General features: G+C 40.2%; 1 protein-coding gene across 1 annotated transcript in view; it reads right to left on the reverse strand.

Moving 5' to 3' along the window:
* KIAA0232 (KIAA0232 ortholog) overlaps nucleotides 1-15027 on the reverse strand; it is a 65806-nt gene extending 50779 nt beyond the window's left edge. The window contains exon 1 of the mRNA XM_040065802.2: nucleotides 14897-15027. The gene's annotated coding sequence lies outside the window, so the exon portion shown is untranslated. The remainder of the gene's footprint in view (nucleotides 1-14896) is intronic.
* Nucleotides 15028-15419: the final 392 nt, after the last annotated feature.

Here is a 15419-nt window from a genome sequence, read left to right on the forward strand (position 1 = left end):
GAAAAAGCTTCTATCAGTGATAAAAGGGCCCCTATCTCAAAGGAGACCCAGGACATGGATAAGGCTGAGGTACTTAATGACTTCTTTATCCTGGTCTTCACCAGCAAGTGCTCCAGACACACTGCCCCACTCACTGGAGGCAAAGGTGTGGACCAGAATGGAGAACTGCCCACTGCAGCACAAGGTCAGACTTGAGACCATCTAAGGAACCTGAACGTACATGAGTCTATGGAACCTGATGAAATGCATCCCTAGGTACTGAGGGAACTTAAAAGGTTGGAAGAAAAATGGGGACAGACTTTTTATGAGGGTCTGTAGTGACAGGGTTTTAAACTAAAACTCTTTAGATTTAGGTTGAACTTTAGGAAGATATTTTTATGTTGAAGGGGTGAGACACTGAACAACTTGCCCAGAGAAGTTATGCATGATCTATTCCAAGTATTCAAGGTCAGGCTGGGGAAGGGCTTTGAGCAACCTTATTTAATGAAGAATGTCCCTGCCCACAGAAATGAGCGTTGATGATCACGAAAAGATTCCTTTCAACTCAAACCCTTCTGATTCTAAATGGCAAAGCTCCTGGATACTGAGTCACTTCAATCAAAACTTTGACACACTGCTTAGCTCCCCAGCTAAACCTAGTAAGGACTGAGTTTATGCTTCAGCTTTTCCCTGAACGAGATGATAATGGGGCCTCTCTTTTCTATCTTAACACTTATTTGAGACATTTGAGAGATTCAGTACTTGAGATCTAAGCTGACAAAATCTGATTGACTTCAGCTGACCAGTTAAAGTGTGTCTTGCTTTTATTAGATGGGGAGGAGAGGGAAAAGACAGCAGGAGAGAGACTGATTATAAGAGGAATTATGAAATCAGACAAAAAACCCCCTGTAATTTGTTTTGCACTCCAGATTTTTTGAATATCATATTCTATTACCTCTTTTAACGTTCAGTTATATGATATAAAACCTGGAAATCTAAATAAATTATTAAATATTATTTAAGAGTTCTCATTTTACTCTCAAGTACTTTGTTGCACAGATGGTCTTAAACATTTCCTTTGTTTTAGATTGATTTCACACAGTTGTTTTCCACCCCAGTACTAGAGAGACTCTCCAAATCAAATTAATACAAGTCACTCAAAAAGAGCAAACGTTTCTGCTGATAGATGTGAAGCTTGATTTTAGAGGTAACACTTTCTGACAAATAAGTTATTATCCCTCTTAAATCTATTTCACACTGTCTCACTAAAAATAATTTTTCTATCCTCACAAGGCCAGGGCTAAAATGAACAGAGGGAGCACATTACAGCCAAAATAATTAGTGGAAGGCTAGTTATTTTAACTAAGTCAGAAAGAATTCTCCATTTCCAGCTATAAAATATGACAGATGGACATGCCTTGTAACAAAAATTACCAAATAAAAATTTAAGCATCTGTACCAATACTTTGTGAAAACTACTTTTTAGTTACAAAGTAAAAAATATGTGTTAAAATTATTTCAAAATAATTTCTCTTTACTCCACTTCTTAGTATATTCTTTCCTTTTAAGTAACCTTAAGTTTCTGCAATACTAATCAATGACCTTAACAAGGTCACACTAGATAAACTGTCAGCAGCTTAACCACAAGAGGCACAAGAGCCAATTTATGAAGCGTCTTCTAAAGGAGTGAGAACAATATTGTATAAATACTCGTATTTTTCAACTTAGGCTGCCTTAGAATACACATATTTCTCAAAATTCTATTCAGTGTGATAAACGCTAGATACTCTTTTGATCTACAACGGACAGCAGAAGAAAATAACTAAGCCTTAGTCTCCTGAGATCCAGCTACGGCAAAGCAACAACTTTAAATAACCGATAGCAAGCAATAGAAGGGAGGATCAACAATACAGAAAGTGATGCTGGAGCTCTCCAGGTATGTCCTCTTCAACACAGTTGCTCTTTCATGGTAAAAAACCTCTTTTGAAGACTAAGTAAGCTAGTATTCCCTATAAAGTAACCGGAATATGGGTACTGTCATAACAAGTACACAGAACTTTTTTTTTTCAAAGTATCTTGGTACTACAATAATGAAAGTAACACAAACAACTTCCTGTGGCAGTTGTGTCTGTGGGATACAGGATGACAGCATAAAATCAGAGATTACAGAAGAGTGCAGTAAAATATAAGGTATAATTAAATAATAAAGGTATAATTAAACCACTCTTCAATGAAGCTTGATATAAGCACACCAAGAAAGTGCTAATGTATGGATAATCAACAGAAAGATTAACTAAAAGTTCATGCCAAGCAAGACAATTCCATGTCTTTAACTGCTTTTTTTCTCCATACTCTCTTTTATACTGTTAGAAAACAGTAACCAAAGCCAAACCACAAAACCCACTGAATTAATCTAAGGTAACCCAATCTCTATTTTATCAGCACCAAGAGGCCTATGAAAATTGTGTATCCATGCAGCAAGGTCCCAACCCACTATTTTTTTGTAAACTAAACTAAACTTAAAAAAAAAAAATAATAACAATAATAAAATATATATATATATACAATGATTTAACAATCATCAACTTTTAAAACAGCAGAAGATATTGGAATAAGAGAGTAAGAACCACACCCCTTTAAATTGTCCTATCAGGTAAACTAAAGGTCCACAGACAATATCTTGGAGATCATAAAAGGTAACTTGAAAAGAAAGCAAATTGTCTGCAGGCTTAAATTCACTACTCTGAGGTATATATCATCACTAGAAAAAAAAGTTTCTGGATTACATATTGAAAGAGGTTGAAAACTAGTATGTTCTTTATTTGCATAATCGGCAAGAGAGTCTCTAAAAACTCAAATCCACTCTTTACACATTTTGATACATTAATACAGACAAGTCAATCTCTTGGATAATCTGTAGATGCTACTTTTCCTTCGTTCAGTTCCCAAAATGTAAAACATCTGCGTTTCCAGTGTTTGGTACTGCCTACTGCTACATGTTAACAATTAGACCAAACACATTCTCACACAATAGCTGTCGAAACTGCTGTTTTAACAAAGTTTCCTCTATTATTCTTTGAAATACATCAGTGCATTACAGAGTTTAAATTAACAGCTGTCATTTCAAATCTTTTTTTTCACCACTCTGACATTTTTTTCACCACTTTTTCACCAGTTGATATTTATGACATTTATTTAATGAACAGAGAAAAGAGATTATATGTATATTTTAAAAAAAGAAAAAAAGTGGATAGAAGTGTTCACATTTTTTAACCAACACAATGTTTTTTCAAACTAATGTGGGGGTTTTTTTCCCAGAATGGTTTTATTAAAAGCAAATAGTATGTCCTCTCTCTGGCAAGTACAGGTAGGGAAAAAATATGGAAATCCTAATTAGTATTAAAAAAAGTAAAAATTTTATCAAGTTTGGTCAACAACATACTAAAATCACACACATAGCGCAATAAATTTCAGTCCCCTTTAGAAAACTGATAATCAAAAGCATGACTACATTATACGATGGCAACAGAATTCCAAATTGTTCTTATATATTACGGAAGAATCTGCAATTTTACCCTAATTTTTTTGTTTGTTTGTTTCTTTCCATGAAAATGCTGAACAAATCCTTAACAAACCATGCAGCTACACACTGGGAAAGGCACTGTCAAAGCCCAAAACCAAAGCCTATTTAAAGCCTAGCAAACAATGGAATCTGTGTGCTTAATAAATTTCACATTGTATTTAAAAGACATGGGAATTGAGAAGTAAGAGAAGTTGTTATTTTTGAACCACATTCCTTGATAGTCTAAGAAATTTCGCTGTATAGTCTTCAGAGCAGGGACAGTTTTTTTATGCACTGGTGATATTTGATGTTATTGCCCAACAAACAGCAAGAGCAGAGGCCTGATTCATGACCAAGGCACTGAAACACTACAGAAATATTGTCCTGCTATCAGAAAAAGAGATTAAACACCTGGCTGGAATCAAAGCACCAGAATGGTCAGAAGCATAAAAGCAGCTCTGTGAATCAACTTTAAATATACATAGAACCAACTTTTTTAAGAAGCATTACCAAGAAGTGCAAGAGTGATACAGTCTAATTTGTAATTTATGTTTTATAGGGGACTCATGTCTATTGAGGCTGGATTTATGGCTCTAGGGTAACTCAAGTCAAAGCACCCATAGGGGAGACAGAAACCAGCACGCGGGTGTTACTGCAGGATTTTTTTCCTTGCAAATCTGCAATCTTATTTTCATAACACTTATCCAAATGAAAATCTGAAGCTGCTAATCCTGTATAAAAGCTTAATGGAATTACTCAAAGGATTCAAGAGCTACCACGTAAGCCTCATTTACTTACGGTAGCAAAGAAAAAGAACAGATATAATCAAGATGACACCAGGGGAAGTCACCAGCACAGTTGTGCAGGATTCTGCTCTGGGACCTGCATTACCTGATAAATACCTAAGTGGCCTGGAAGATGAGATGGGTGACACAGTTTAGAAGCTACCAAAGGAGAGAAAGTGATCAGGGATAGTAACTACAGAGCAACTGAAAAAATACAGAAGGACATTATGAAACTGGACTGGACCATAAAAACAAGGTAATCAAAATTCACCATAGGCAAACTCAAAATGAGGCAGAGGGGCAATAACCACCTGATGCTATTCATGCATAAACCAATGAGTTGTGAGCTTTTAATTGATGTCTCTCCTCGGATAGAGACTGGTTGTTTAATGTCTGGGTTTTGTTACTAGAAAGTACTAATGAGTTAGTAACACCTACATACAGAACTTTGCATAACATCTAGTAGAATTCATTGCAAAAGATTTAAAAAAAAAAAAAAAAAAATAGATGGCCTTCGAAACTGAGTAAGAGAGATGCCTTGAGTTTTCAACTAGACAGACCATATCAGGGTCAGGAAATCCCCTAGGATGAAAATAGTGTATGGCTGAGGGAGTATTTAGGAAAGGTATCACTCTCCCTGTTCTTTTTTTGTCCCTAACTGCTCCTTTAGAGATGGTTTTGCAGACAAGTACAGGGTTTGTCAAAGCCTTTGTCTGAACCAGTACAGCTGTTCTTATAAAACATTTATGTTTACCACCATACAAGAGCAATGCTTCAAAAAACAATTGTCGGAGGAGTGCAACGAGCTGATCCACTCACAGGGCTGCACATTATTAATACACACGAACTTTACTAGAAGATGTCAAAACATCAATCCTGTCATGGGGCAAAAACTGAGCTATGGGAAACAACTGTTAATGGACGGCAGAATTAGCCAGTGAGACACTTGCACTAGGGGGTCGGTTGCATATCAAAGACCCCAAATTCTCCTCATCTGTATTCTTCACTTCTGAAAAACAAATATGTACGAAAGCTGGAAAATGTCAAACTTTTAAGCTAAGAAAAAAAGGCAAGACAGAAAGGGGAAAAGCATGACCTAACAACAAAACCTGAAGACACTGCGTACACCCCAAAACTTCATCATTTCATAGAATTGCAGGGTTTGAATGTGCCTTCAAAAACAGGACTCTTTTGGAAAGGTTCTCATTATATACAGCAGGCTTGTAAAGAATGATCTCTGCAGACTGATGACTTAGGAAGTGGTCCTTCAGTATGTCTAATATGCCTTTAAAAAAATTCATTAACAAGCCTAATAGTTGGCAAGTTTTGCGGATCATGTTTCAGTGGGAGTCTTGATAATTTGGGAAGCAAATTTTATCTTCAAGCTGGAAGTATTTTTATTTCATAGCATCACTCAAGAAAACTGTTTCAGGAGGTCAACTCAGTATTAAAGCTGCATTTAAAAAAATCCCAAAAGCAAGTACTTCATTATGCAGTACATAGATACTGCTTCTATTTCAATAAACAGAATGGAGCTCAGAGCATTTCTGACAAAATAAAACATGACAAATGAAACAATCTCTGGTAACACAGATTATGCAATTGCATCAGGTAAATTTAAGTACAGCACATCTGTAACCTGCAATTACCTGAAACCAAAGAATTATATCTCAAAAAATTTTGCTATTTAAGAAGGATTTAAAACTGTTAAAAATACCTCCATTGATCAGATTTAATAAATGGGAAGATATCTGTAAATTGCCAAAATCTAGAGAAGTGAAATGCTGCCTCGCTATTCTCAAATGCACAGCTGCCATTAACAATCACATTATTTAAGAATTTGTCCAAAGGGTAATCCAGCTCCCAACAGAGTACTAATAATTCTATTCTACCCTTAAAAAACAACATAAATTGACATGAGAAAAATTTTTTTCCAATTTAGTTTGTAAGTGTCTACATGGGTGTTTGAACCAAATTTTACTTTATTTAAACATGACTACTTTTTTTTTTTTAATCTTAGCTGAAAAATAAAAAATGTACACATGTAGCATAACTTAGATGCATGGCAACTTTTTAGAAGTTTAAAAATACAAATCAGCATCTAATGACAAAGAATTTAGGTAAGTATTTTTCACATTAAAAATTAATTAAAACAATGTCACACAAAAAGGAATTACTACTGCTGCCAGCACAAGTACCAGTTTGCAAAAACCAGAAGTGATTGTTTTTATAGCAGTAGTAACTAACTTTCAAGAGAACAACAGCAGCTGCATTTTGACAGAGAAGCCTTCGTGGATGACCTGAAGGTGAATTATTATAACAGGAACTGCACCACCACTGCACACTGCCACCAAGAGAGGACAAGACATTCCACTGCTTCTCTCATCCTCCCCTCCATGTTCCCACCCTCTTGTCCCTGTACCTAACACATCCACTCCACTGTGCGGTTGCAGAGATGAACTGTATCAATTTTTTGTTCCAAATAGAAAGATTTCCTTTCTGGTAATCCGGTCTTCAAAAAATACAAATCAGTGATCAACTCGCTCTCTTGCCACAAAATTTCTACATGTGGCGTAAGAGAGGAAGTGGTATTGCCCCTTCCAGCAGCAACCCACTATTAGATCCACTCAAGAATAACAAGAAAACTTTAGAAACTAAAATGCAGAAGCTACATTTTAGCTAATTCAAATCCAAGTCTTTTCTTTCAATGATTATTCTTAGGAACATGAAGTGTGGAAGCCAATCCAGGTACTTCAACAGGTATTATATTTGCTTCTAATAATTTTACAGAAATTCACTAGGCACCCATGCAACCATACCCGGTACTTGTAACATTCAGCAGACTCGGTCTCAAACAGAAGCCTGGTGTTGACAAAGCAATTACTGGTTCCTTCAGATTTGCTGAGAGAGAGGCAGGTGTTGCACTGCAACTAACGGAGAATAGGATGGATAACCCAAGCGTGGAGAACCCAAGAGAATGTGTGGTAGTGTAGAAGGCAGCATGTGTACACCTCAGAAACACTGAGGCATTGCCTCACCTCATACTTGACCCTCCAACCATCCGTGTAATTTCAGTACCACTAACATCAGCTTTTAGACCTTTCTGCTACATTTCTTTTACCACTGAAGACAGTGGTATGATTTAAGTTTTTGAGTTTAAACTTGCAGATCTTATCAGTGTACCAGAGCAATGCCAGAGACATGCATCTTGCTCTCCCTTGTTTACTTCAAGTCTATTACAAGGGATTGCCTGGATGGGCTGCTACTGGGCCTGAGAGATCCTGGGGAGAAATACTTTTCTAGATGCAACTTCAAGAAGGAGATAGCTACAGTCTTTTCTGTTCAGTCCCACGAGAATCTTCACATGGACACTATTAATCAAAAGCAGTATCTTTTACTATGTACACAAGCAACAGACCACACATCATTGATTACCATCATCATACTTCAATAACACTTCCTCAGGTTTAGGAAAACACAAATGGAGTTAACAGACAACAAAACCAAATAGAACTGTGATCACACAGACGCACATATTTTGAGTTCACCAAAACATTTAACTTCAGGATTTTTGGCAGGTAAACTCTGTAAGCTTTCTACTACTTGCGTCTCACTACATTTACTAGCCTCAGTATCACCTAGAATATATGCAGGACTTAAAAATGCAACACAGGATGCAGTCAAGTAACGTAAAGACTAGATATATGCTCTTGACTATCTGATCAAACAGGTCCTTGTCTGTGTTTGAACCCATTCCCAAGTGGGATGCTAATGCCTGGAGGCCTGTGCACCAAGTTACACGTGTGCATTAAAAGACGTGCCCCCAGCTCTGAACACCTCAGTGAGTAGACAGGGGCACATTTCTTTCAATTAATATACAATTTACTCTTAGGCACACACTGCATCTGTCATTCGGGCAAGGAAGAGAATGAATTACGAATGCCAAAGATCCAACCACCAGTGTTCATTTAAAGGCTACGATATTTGTCTTGCTATTTATACTTCCAAGGTCCATCATCCAGCTGTATATAAACATCTAACTAGTTAAAGACCACACTATATATTTTACTCTGGTTTATTCATTTTTTTAATTTGTATGAAGGTCTTTTCTGAAAACTTACTATTGATGTTTTCTATACTTGGTCTGCAGCTCAGGGAGTTAATTACTATCTTGCTGAAAAGCTTTAAAGAGCTTCATATAGAGTTTAAAAAATATGTAACTTCACCTAACAATATAGCCTTTTCAACAGTTATTTTAATTTAAAAAGTTACTATAAATTAAGTTGGAAGTCATATATAGACAATGTTTTCATTAATAAGCGTGTAAAAACTTACAAGATGTGTCAGCCAGAGGAGGCTCAGTAAACGCAAAGAGTTTTGGACAAGTTGAATTTGCAAGCTCTACAACTTAACCAGTAGAGAAGACACTGACTTCACAGCACATAAAATATGGTAGACCTACAAAGGAAATAGTTTCAAATACTTTTCCCCTGCCCCTCTACCACTTCTAATTTTTATTCCAAAATATTAGTAAATAAACTTTTATCTACTTATGAAATTGAGATCTGAAGTAGGATATTCAGCAATTTGGAAGAGAATAGCAAGTCAACATGAAATAATTTATATTTTAGCATTTGAATGAATTTGCATAGACATTTGTGGTTTGGTTTATGTTGTAAGGCTGCCAGGCAGTCTTTTTCCATAAAAACAGTGGTGATATTTGTTACCATATCTCCACTTTCATGATTAAGTACATTGTTTAAAAACACTACTTATTTAAAAAAAAAAAAAAAAAAAAAACCTAACCAAATAGATAGGACAGTTTAATACTGCTCTTAAAAATAATACATTTGCTGCTTGATACTTCAAATGACAGCTGAAAAGGTCATTTTACTAAAATGCAACCAGAAAACCTCTTACGAAAACAGCAGGTCAGCATTACATTAATTCCCTTCAAGGAAGTTACTTGTCAACCAAGGCATTTCTTTCATAATTCAAGAACAAAGTTACTAAAAACTGGAACTCAGAGGTTTCTCTGAAGTCAGTAAGATATTCAGTTCAGAGAGGATGGTGAAAAAAATCATCTTCATATGATGAACTATATCTGAACTTACAGAGACATTTTAAAACTTTTGTGGTCATCTCACACAATTCAACATGACTTCCATCAAAACTACTATAAAAACATAAAAAACCCAAAAATTACTGAAGGTAATTCAGTTTCACTATCAAATGCAAGAGTTGAATAGGCAGAGGAGTGAACTTCTACCCCAGAAAACAGAACCAGGAGAGGAATTCACTGAACAGAAGTCTTTAGCTAATCAGTAACAGTAATTAGCTCAAAATCTTCAGTGAGCAGAATCAAATATAATGAAATAGTAAAAATTTTTCCTGCACTTTTAAAAGTAAAGATATGAACCCAAAAAATAAATGGAAGCTGGCTCCATTTCTTTCAGGATATTCCAACATCCTAAATACAAAACAATGTTTTAAAGTTGCCCATCCACTCAGTCACAACCTTCAAATTTGTTTTAAATTCATAATAACACATTACAGTGTCACAAGGACCTACTGAGAACTAATTACTCATCCAGTGACAGCAATATGCATTACTGATTTCTTCATCAGTGATTCTTCAAGCAGCCCTTTCCCTTCAGGCTAAAAAAACACTTTGTTTTCTTAAAAAGTACATATGAGACATGCTAAATTAACAAAATAACTTCTTGAATCAATCTGTGTATATTTCAGCACGTTTTCCCATTTTACTGCTGATGATTATTATCTCAATCTAAGTCCTGACTACACTAACACTACCTGGAATAACCCTGCAGAGGATATGGATCTTGCAGCTCCGCTCTGCTGCTCTGATGTTAAAGCTGCACCGCCTTATGACAGGTTGCTTTATTTTTTCTGGCCTTCAGCTACTCTCAGTCTCTTACTCCCTTATCTCTCTCTCTGTACTTCTTTCCACTGTCTATATATGCAAAATCTCATTGGCAGCACAACCACGACTCCCTTCAGAATTCTTCTACAACCAAGCTAGTCCATCTAAACAAACCGTAAAAATGAACTCACACAATTTAACAATGCACAAAAGGGATAACAGCTACTCCTTTCCATACAGCACTAAACACAACCACAGGAAAACGAAACTTCACTTGAATTCACTCAGCTCTACAGCTGATAGAAAACTGCATATGGATCTCTTTTCTCAATCCTAGCCTAGCATTCTGTCCAGCAGACCTTGTTCCTTTGGTAAATTTAATAGTAACTAGAGGAAGATTTCTAAAAGTTGGAAAAATGTCACAAAATTATTCAGATTTCATCTCTGCTACAACTTATTTATTAACAAACCTTTTTGCACAGAGTATAAATTTTTGCACGCAATCCTTTCTAGAATAAGACCTAGAATGTTACAGACACAAGTAACATTAGCATGGACTGCATATTTGAAATTTCTCCCACAATACAGCAAAACCCAGATATTTAAACATTCCCCAAATTAAATTAAAAATGAAAATCACTACAGCAAGTCTGAGCACAGACTTAGCAGAATATAATTAAACTACTACATGTAATATCAGAACTGAAAAAATGAATTTAAATACATCATAATTTAAATTGCCACACTATTATAATTAAACTATTACATGTAATATTACAAGAGTGAAAAATGAATTTAAATACTTAATTATTTAAATTTCCACACTACTGCCTCAGAAATAAATCTCTTGGAAAGACAGGTTCCATGTGTCTTCTTTGGCATCAAAGTTATGAACAGAATTCAGATGCAGAAACAAAACAAACAATATATAGTATTATGCAGGTAGATCCAAACATCCTGCATATGAAATTATTAAAGAAGTAGATGATTAAAATTTTAAAATATTCAGTAGCTTCCAATAAAGCTACAGAAATAGCTGCTAGTAAGATGTCTATGAAAGAATAATCTTTGTACTGAATGTTTAAGCTACTCAACCCTTCCCTCCCACCTCTGTGGGCCAACAAAATACACATTCAATCTCTAAATATCTATTAAAAATGTACCCAACCAACTTTCAGGAAAGTAGAGCAAGCTGCTTTTTTTGCAAAAATATTGTAACTAGCTCATCCAGATATTCTTCTACTAAAACATACTGACAGTCTCACGGTTACGTGGTACTTCTGACTAGAAAAATCTGGTAAATTATTTCCAAATTAATAAAAAAAAAACCCACATAATTTTCCTTCCAATCTGACAATTTTCCTTTTGCCTGTGTATTGAAATGTACCTAAGCACACCAATGCTCATTTAAACATTTTTATTTTGTATCATGTGACTGACTTTATTTGGAAAAAATTCTTGGGGCGGGACTAGGACTATGGAGATGGACAACACAGCTCATTTCTGCAATTACATTTACAAATTATCCAACCAGCCTGTCAATCTTCTTGGACAAAAATGAAGGATTCCAAGCTCTGTTCCACAAGACAGAAGAATATCCTAAAACCAGACTATCCCAATAAACAGAACATATTAAATAGCTTCTACAAGATAATTTGTATTCCAAGCTCCATTAGCAATGCAGATAATGGGAATATTTCCTGCTCCCTCTCCAACTCTACAGGAATTCTAAGTCTTACCATTTTCACCACATTCCGCTTTATGAGACATTGCTGCCTATCCTATTATAGTATTAAATTGTTACTTTTAGTTATTAGCTATTGCTTGAAGAAGCAGAAAACTGAGACACGATTTTGCTAGAATTCCAGCTAAGTATATAAAGCGTCTATTCTGACTCTATAACACTATGTCTAAAACCCAGTAAAATCCCTCAAGAAAATTCACCTATGCAACCTCTTGGTTGCTTCATTCCCCCTATTGGCCTAGAAACAAGATGCTCGAGATGGACAAATGATGAACTTTTGAGCAGTATCTAGATCTTCCTCTGTCCCTATTCCTGCTAGAATGCACAGCAAAGGAGCAAAAGAAAATGCCGACACCATTTTACCCCTATGCAATTTCTCTTACTTGGAAGAATAGCAAATAGCAACAACAAAAGCAGTGGGGAATGCTGGAATAGGCCTATCAAACAGGTATAATAAGGTAAGAGAAGTTCAAGGCCTCAATTTTTTCTTGGGTCACACAGAGATCTCTTTGACCCTTATTTTCCTTCCAATTCCACTGCTCATGAGCTTTAGAAAAGCTGGAGGGTCATATACCCAATCCAAATTTGCAGAATCTGTGGACTCAAAGGATCTTAATCCCAATGGTGCCCCAAACAGACAGATAAAGTTCTGTTACTGTACATGTATTAATATCTGTCAAGCAGAACATGGTGGGAATATACGCTGCTGGGGCTTTTAATGGCCTGTCTCAGGATTTCCCCTACAATTGTTAAGTAAATAACATTATACTACTCATAACATAACATACTACTCATTTTATTCAAGTCACCTATTTTATTCAAATCATTTATTTATCCCCTCTTGTATCTCAGTGATGAAATGAGAAGATTTTGATGCCTATAGGATATGCTTTATTGACTGGAAGAGAATGATTGTACACTACCATTTTAGCATATCCATACTAACAAGAAACATCAGATGGAGGATTAGTACAAAATAAAATCTGTACAGTTACATGTCAAGTAACAATCAAGTTCCACGTTATTTACTTTTATAAGGCATAGTTTTGTTTTAAATAATGAAGAAAAATGCCAGTTACAGACTCCCGTGGATTGTGAGGAGCTTGCAATACCTAGGGTTTCAGCACTGCAGTGAAGTACTTTGTTTTATACAATTATCTACTGAATCATCTCGAGTTCACTTCTGACAGCTAAGAAACCAAAATCGATCAGCAATTCCCACTTCATTCCAGGAACACAGAAGAAATATATGGCGTACAACAGAAACCATAAACATTTAAAAGGGTTTGAATGAGGAAAAGCAACTACACATAGCACAGAGGCCTCTGATTCCAAGCTTATAAATTACAGCCCAAATCACTTATACACAGAAAACATTAGAATACAGGAATGTGTTTTATTTGAAAGGAAGGACAACCAAATCATACTATTTCCACCCTTCAGATCAGTATCAAGTACTGCAATGAGTAATTAAAACAAAGACAAGACAGAAAAAGAGCACCGCTCTTTCGCTTTTCTCAAAGTTTCATAAGACGATTCAATACATGTACACTTTTAATTGCGACGAGGAGAAGATGGAAACGAGTTTGCCGGAGCGAAGTGTCAGTTTGTGTCACTTCTGCATTCAGCTGTAACCTTCGCCAAACCTTGTCCCCCACCCCGCCCATCGCCCGCGAGAGGCCGCGGCCGGCGGTCCCGCCCCAGCGGCGCCCGGCTCCCAGTGCCCATAGGATGCGGCTCCCGTCAGTCTCCCATCAGCCCAGCTCCGCCTCCTCAAACAGCAGCAGCCCTAGCCTTCCTATCCGCCTTTTGCCTTCAATAGGCCCTAAAGGACAATGCTGCTGGAAGGGGAAAAAAAAAAAAAAAAAAAAAAAAAAAAAAAAAAAAAAAAAAAAAAAAAAAAAAAAAAAAAAAGCGATCCCCGCCGGACCGGCCCCCGGGGCAGCGCTGTAACACCGCGGCTCAGCCGGGGCGATTTCCATCGGCCCCAGCCCGTCCCCAGCTCCCCCTCCCCGGTGCGCGGCCGCTGCTGCGTTCTGAACGTTCGCACAGGATGAAAGGTCACGGCGTGAGCGTCGGCCGGGCCCGGCAGCGGCATAATCCCGTCACCTCAACCTCGGGGTCAGGCGGGGCAGGCGAGGCGCTGCGCGGATCGGGATCTCCCTACTCCGGCCCGAAGCGCAGCATCCTCCGCTTTTCCATCTGCCGGCGCCGGGTGACACCGGCGCGGGCCGGCACCCGCGGTGGGTGGGTGCTGGACACCGCCTTCCCCTCCCTCCTTCTCCTCTTCTGCTCCCGGGCGTGACCCGGCCCGAGGGCACCGAGCCGCGGCTCCCGCTCCAAGCTGGCGCCTCCCTCCCGGCCGCGGCGTAAGCCGCTCACCTGGCGCCGGGTCCCGCCGGCATGGAAGAGCGCGGCGCCGGCGGCAGCCAGGGAGGGCTCAGCTCCCCTCCCAAGCAGCGCTCTGACCGGGGCCCCCGGCCCCGCCCCCGAGCCCTGCCCGCCGCCGGCCGGCAGCCGCCCCCCGCCCGGCCCCAGGCGCTCCTGTCACCCCCTCCCCGGCCCCTTCCTCCCGCGCCCCCCGGCACGCTCCCGCCGCGTTGCGCCAGGCGCAGCCCAGGAACGAGACGCGCCGTCCCGGGAAACCGTCCTCCCGGAGGAGGCCCGGCCCCGCAACTCCTCCTCTTCCCGGGCTGTTAGCGGAGAGGGCAGGGATGCGCGGGCCTCCCCGGCCGGGCCCCGAGCCGCCGGCCCGGCGCTCCCGGGGGTCCGGCCCGCCCGCCCCAGCGCAGCGGCGGGAAGGGAGCGGGGGAGGGGAGGGGCGCCCGCCGCCGCCTCCCGGCTCCGTCCTCCCGTTCCACGGGCAGGGCTGCTGCCAGTCTCCCTCCCTCCCTTCAGCCCTGCCCTTCCCTCTGCTCCCCGGGCCCGCGGCGGGCATTTACCTGCCGTGGCGGCGCAGAGCGGGGCCCTGGGGCCTCTGGCAGCCGGAGGAGGCGGCGGACTCCGTCCCGCTGCTGCCGTCCCCGAGTGAGGCGGGCGGGACGGAGCCGGGACCTGCCCCTGGAGGCGTTACGTAAACCGGCGGCAGCGGCGGTTCCAGCGCCACGGGGAGGGAAGGAGGGAGGGAGAGGGCCGGGCCGGCCGCTCCGTCACCCGGCAACGGGACTCAGCGCCCCGGCGGACCGCGCCGCCGGCTCCGCCCCGTATCCCTCCGCCCAGAGGGCGGCCCGGATCCCCGATCCCAGAGCCGTGGGGCTGCGCCGGGCGGGTGGAAGGCGGCTTGCGAGCATCGCGCCGGTGGGCGGGGTGCGAGGGACGACGGGACCGGTCCGCTCCGTCCCGTCCCGTACCCATCCCTCTCCCTATCTCTGTCGTCGTCCGTAGGGGCCGCGCGCCGGCGATCCGCCTTCATGTCAGGGCCGCGGCGCAGGAAGGGCGGGGGGAGGAGGGGAAGTGTCCTTTGCC

This window comes from Hirundo rustica, chromosome 5, assembly GCF_015227805.2.
Source record: "Hirundo rustica isolate bHirRus1 chromosome 5, bHirRus1.pri.v3, whole genome shotgun sequence".
In the NCBI taxonomy this organism is placed as follows: Eukaryota; Metazoa; Chordata; class Aves; order Passeriformes; family Hirundinidae; genus Hirundo; species Hirundo rustica.